The following is a 6,000-nucleotide window of genomic DNA, read 5'->3' as shown; positions in this document are numbered from 1 at the left end:
ACTCAAAATTTGCTGGTCAGTGGCCAGTATTTGGCAACACTGAAATGTGAAGTTATAAGTTTCTACTGTATGGTGTTACTAATATATGTTCCAAACCCTACAGCCCTCCCCAATCCAAGATTGGCAAAGAGGTCTGTCCTGCATTAATGTAGTAAACAGAGTCATCAAGCAGCGAGGGGGGAAAAAAGAAAGCTCATTCAGGTGAGAAAAAAGCAGCAGGGAACATCCTTCCACATACTCTTTGTCTCCTACTGCCAATCTGGAAATGTTTTTCAAGAGGGGGACTGAAACTATAAAAAGGAGGGACAAACACCCCAAGGTACCCCAGCCCATCACATTCGCTGCACCTGAAGCAACAAAGGAAGCATTTGTTGGACTCTGGGGAGAAGGGATCCTGACCTACAGGGTTGGGTCAGTAAGACTGCTGAAAGCATGTGGTGAGAAATTTTGCTTGAATCTAATGTAGTTTGTTAAATCAGGTAATAGTAAACATCATATCTTTGTTTTACTTGTAGCCATTTTCTGACTTTTATGCCTCATTACTTGTACTCAAAATGTATCTCTTTGTAATTAATACACTGGATTAGATAAAACAAGTTAATTTTAAATTGATGTGTCTGGGTAACTCCATTTGGGGTGACGAGTTGTGTGCATATTATTCGTTTAAAGGAGTAAGTGACTTAATATAACTTGTATTGTCTGGGAGAGAGTTGGGCAGTACAGGGCATATTGGGTGTGTTGGGGTCACCCTGCCATATAACCAAGGCTGGTGAGAGCCAGAGTGTAACCCAAGTGTGACTGTCAGACTGCAGTTGCAGATAGACACTCAGGGAAACCTGTTTGTGAGTGGCCCAGGTGGAAGCTATTTCAGCAAGGTATTATGAGGTATCTAAGGTTGCAGGGTAGGGGGTGAAACAGCTGCCCATTAGTCTGGATTGTGATTTACCAGGATTGAGATTTGAAAGAAGGCAGAGGTCTCTGTCTAATCAGGTGGCTTACTCTCTATTTTCTTCCCTTTCCATGTAACCTCACCAGCACAATTCTTCCTTGCAGATATCTTTTTTTCCAGTCAGTACTGTGCTCTCTTTCACCAACTCTGGAAATAGTAACTGTGATTTATTGATTATCTTTAATAAAGATATTTTATATTTAAATATGCCATATACAGATTTTAAAGAAAAATTCCTAAGAATTACCTGTTGTTCTAATTATGCCCTCAGATCTGTTGAAAAGCAATGCATCAGTCAACGGAGGGTTTGGTTTAAAGTTACCACTCCTCAGAGACAAAAGGTACAGAAACATTTTGAGAATGATGGTCAGAACTGTGCACCAACACAACACAAATATCTGCCACAGGTGAAAGAGTACCAGATTGCATCTCCATGATTTGAAGTGCAGGTTGGTTTCAGGCTCTGTCAATCAAGTCAGTTGGTTTGAATTGTTAATCTTCTAGTGATTTGCTGTAGAGGACGTATGTGTTGCTTTCATACAGGAGGCACCAGAAGTTGGGGTTCCCCCCCCCCCTCTCTAGGAAGGCTTGGAAAATGGAAATAAACATTTCATCTCTGTTGTGCAGCCATTCTTGGATGAGTTGCTATGTAGACATTATGCTTGCTTGCAGAACTGAGGGGTTTCTATCAAAGTTTCAACTTGGTATTTTTGGCTGTAATAGGTTTGGCCTCAGACTCTGTTCCCATAATATAGGGTGTATTAGATTATGTTGTCAAATAATTTCAGTAGTAGTTTTATTGGTGTATTTTATTTACTCATTGGTTTCTTTTATGGTATAAATGGCCTGAAAGCATATATTTTTTTTCTCCTAATGTTTTTACAGAAAGCCTGAAGTTCCATGATGGAGCTCAGATATGTATAATTCAACCTGTTCTATTTCTGCATTTTCCAAAATAATGTTTTTTTAAATTTATTTGGATTGTTAAAAGCTTTTTGGGGGAGAATCATTATTCTTACTTTTTCAAGGTTGACCTGTAGAATCCATATGTTGCGGTATATTTGTAGCAGGTGTAGGTTCCTTTGCAGACTATTTTGTGTGGGTGATAATATGACAGCTAATTTGCATAGCGCAGGCATTGTACATCTGAGTTGGTTTAATATAGAGTCCTGGATTTGGAGAGTTCTCTAGTAGATTTGATAGTGCACTGATGTATATGCTGTGAAGAGTAGGGCTGAAGTTGCATCTATTTTATTCCTCTGTGTCTTGTAGGGATCAGGGATGGTTGGTTGCGTTGTACATAGATTTAGTTTGTTTCCCATCAGTTCTGTTCAGAGAGTTTAAAGGTAAGCCCAGAGTGCCCTTTTGAGTTGTGGGGAAAAAAACAAGTTCTTACTTTTATGTCGGTTGCAACGTGTCAAAGGCAGTTTTATTTATTTTTTTAACACTTGCAAGGGAAAAGTACTTACGGGCAGAGGTTCCCCTCCCGAGGTAGGTCTCCGTTAAATAAACAATTAAGGCAAGCATTTATACCTTTATTACATACAGTAATAATTAACAACTGCATTTTGTTTATACATATTTCTTCCTGATACCTTACTTTTCTTAGCAGTTCTTGCTATAGTCTGCGTTCCATTTTTATCTAACACAAGGTTAAAATAACCTTTCTTACCATGTGCTTTTTTTTTTTTTTTTTTACTTGCCCGGGCCCTGCCTGGAAGTCTTGGGTTATTAGCTGTTAAAGTTAGCCTGATTTTTGCTTTTTCTAGAAAACTAAAATGTTTGTGCTTTTTTCCAACTTCCACAGAGTCAAATACTTTTAAAGGTTATGGAACAGACATATCTTCCCCTTTCAGGGGCATTTATGTAGTAGGGTAGGGAATTATGTTTTTCAACTTGTTTAACTGTATTTAGAGTAAAAAAGTTGATGGTTCATTTCTCAGGGAGGAATCCAATTTGGCTTTTACATTCTTCCTTGTTCCTGGACAAGTATTTTGTTGTTCTTTATCAAGGATTCCACAGACTAGTCTGCTCCTGATCTTGCTAATATAGATACATCTGTGATTGTCTTGATGTCAGGCTCCTTCACAGTGACTGGGACTGTGCAAGGGGGCAGGATTGTATCTCTGCTTCTGTCAGTCACACAGGGACTGTGCAGAAGGGAGGATGGTCTCTGGCTCTGTCAGTAACAATCAGGTTGGGCAGAGAGGTGGGATAGGACTGATATGGCCCTGTCAATCACAGCAGGGCTGTGCACAAGGGTGGGGGAGGAGGCAGTCTCTGGCTTTGTCAGTCACAGTGGGGTTCTGCAGTGGGCAGAGGGGACTGGTCACTGGGGCTGTGTAGAGGAGTGGGTCTTGGGGGGCCAGGCTCTTGCTCTGTCAATCACACCGGAGCTGTGAAGTGAGAGGAGGAGGGGGGATGGTATTGGTCTCTGGCTCTGTCAGTCACACCGGTGCTGTGCAGAAGGATGCGGGAGGCGTGGTCTCTGGCGCTCTGTCAGTCACGTCTGGACTGTGCAGAGGGATGGGCGGTTTCTGGCTGTCAGTCACAGCAGGGCTATGGAGGGGTGGTGGTTTCTAGCTCTGTCAGTCAGAGGGGGCTGTGTAGAGGGGCGCGTGGGGAGGCTGGTCTCTGGCTGTCAGTCATGGTGGGGTGGGTGGAGGCAGACTCTGGCTGTGTCAGTCAGAGGAGGCTGTGCAGTTGGGTGTGGGGGGCTGGTCTCTGGCTGTCAGTCACAGCAGGGCGGGGTTGTCTCTGTCTCAGATGGGTTGGGCAGCGCGGGGGGCGGGCTCTGGCTCTGTCAGTCACACAGGGGTGTTTGTTTTTTTCCTTCCTGCAGGCGGTCCGCCAGACAATGGCTTCCGCCGGCCGGGCCGGGCTGTGAGCGGCGCCTGGGGGAGGCTGTCGGGCCGAGGCAGGCTGGGTCTGCCGGCCGGCGCCGTGCGGAGCTCGGCTGCAGAGCGGGGGCCTCCCCCGTGTGAGCGGTTCCAGTCCTGGGAGCGCCGGTAACTAGCCGCGGTTCCTCCCTGCCCCCCAGCCTGGGTCACCCCCTGCCCCGCTCGCGGCGGGGAGCTGCTGCCTGCCCCGGCGCCTTTCCCCCCGGCGCCTTTCCCCCCGGCCATGGCCGGGCTGCTGCCCCCTCCCCACCGGGTACCAGCTGGCTGCTCCGGGGGGCTGGGGAGCAGGTCTGGGTACCCCATTTCCTCCCCGTTCTCGGCCTGGCCCTGCCAAGTCACAAGGCCCAGGAGGGAAGGGGCAACCCGCAGGAGGCTGCTCCTGCTAACAAGCGTGGGAGGAGATGTGTGTGCCATGCTAGTGTGGGGAAGGGGGTACAGGAGTGGACCTTGCTCTGCAGGAATGGCCCGGCTGTAGCAGTGTGGGGAGGGGTTGCAGACCATGGGCAGAGTAGGTGGTGCAGAGTGACGACGATACACAGGGGTGTGGGAACAATTTGTATAGTGAGGGTGCTGAGAGCCATTGAACCAAACTGTAAATGCTGTATATAATGGAAACCACTTCAAGCCAACAGGTGCAGCAGCACCCGTGAGGATCCAGGCATTGCTATGCCAGCGGCTGGGAGGGTTGCATTGAAAGGCTAGCAGAAGGTAATGTCAGCAAAGAAGAGAGGAGTGGGGCAGACACAGTCTAAAAGATGAGTGTTTTCAGCAGGTGTATCAAAAGCACTGCTAGAATAGGAGTAAGGATGTCTGAGAGTCCTGCAGAGCTCTGCCTGGCACTGAGGAATAAATTCATTAATGTATGTTAGTTTCACTATTGAAACTCCCTGTGGATAGATAAAGGAAAAGAGGGGCCAAGGAAACTGGTACAACCAGGAGGTGAGGGATGGGAAATTGAGAGGTAAACCCTGGTCTGGAGGGGGAGAAAATAAGTGGTAGTTGGGCAAAGCCAGAGAGAGTTGGGAGAGTTCTCAAGTGACTAGTATTTTGGAAAATTCATTTTGCCTTCTAAAATACAGGCTTGGTTTTCTATCTGGGAGAAGACAGGCACTTGGACTCAGAGAAATCTTAATCACTTGGAGCAGAACTTGGACAAAACTCAGCAAGAGGAAATGAGGAGACTGCAGGGAATAAAGAGAGATGTAGAGGGACTGTAGGAGGAGAGGGGTGTGGGAAGACCATGTTACATTAGCAAAGTGAAGCTGAGGTACATGTAGGATGTCTGTTAGGTATAAGGGGATGGCCATACTAGATTAGGTCTGTGGTCCGTGTAGTTGGGTATCCGTCTCTGACAGTGGCCAGCACCAGATGCTTCAAAGGGCAAGAAACCCCAGTAGGTAGATGTGGGATAATCTGTCCCCGTGATGAACTCATCCTAATCTGTAATAGAGATTGGGCTAGATTGGCAATTTGGGTTTATTTTAGGGCTTGTCTACACTTAAAACGCTTCAGCTGCACTGCTTCAGCACTTCAGTATAAACACTACCTATGCCAACGGGGAGGATTCTTCTTTCAGAGTAGGTAATCCACCTCCCTGAGCTGTGGTAGCTAGGTCAACGAAAGAAGTATTCTGGGGGTTAGGTCAGTATAGCTATGCCTCTCAGGGGTGTGGATTTCTCACCCCCCTAAAATGTAGCTATACTTATGTAAATTCCTAGGGTAGACCAGGCCTTAGTGTTCATTCTAGTGGGACACTGGACTCTTCTAAAAGGAATAGTGGGGAAGGAGTGTCAGGAAAAGGGGAGGGAAGCTGCAGAAGCAACAAGACAAGTCTGGGGGCACATTGGGGAGGAGTTCCCTACAAACTGATCTTTGATATGCCTTAAATGAGAGCACAATCCTTTCAGGAAGCCTGTGTGGTTTGGGGAAATTACTTATGTCCAATTGTGCAGAAAACCCATGTTCCTCCTTGGAATCTAGACATTCCATAGGGAAGAACTGGAGAAATCCCATTTGTGTTTTGGATGCACACATAATTAGATGATATTTTTAATAATTATCAACTACTGAATCCAGAAACTATGATATAGAAAAATATAGATCAAAAATATTGTGGTAGCCCTTCAGCATATACAAGTACCTCAATCTGTA

Source organism: Emys orbicularis, chromosome 8 (assembly GCF_028017835.1).
Source record: "Emys orbicularis isolate rEmyOrb1 chromosome 8, rEmyOrb1.hap1, whole genome shotgun sequence".
NCBI lineage: Eukaryota > Metazoa > Chordata > Testudines > Emydidae > Emys > Emys orbicularis.
Note: the sequence above shows the minus strand (reverse complement) of the source record.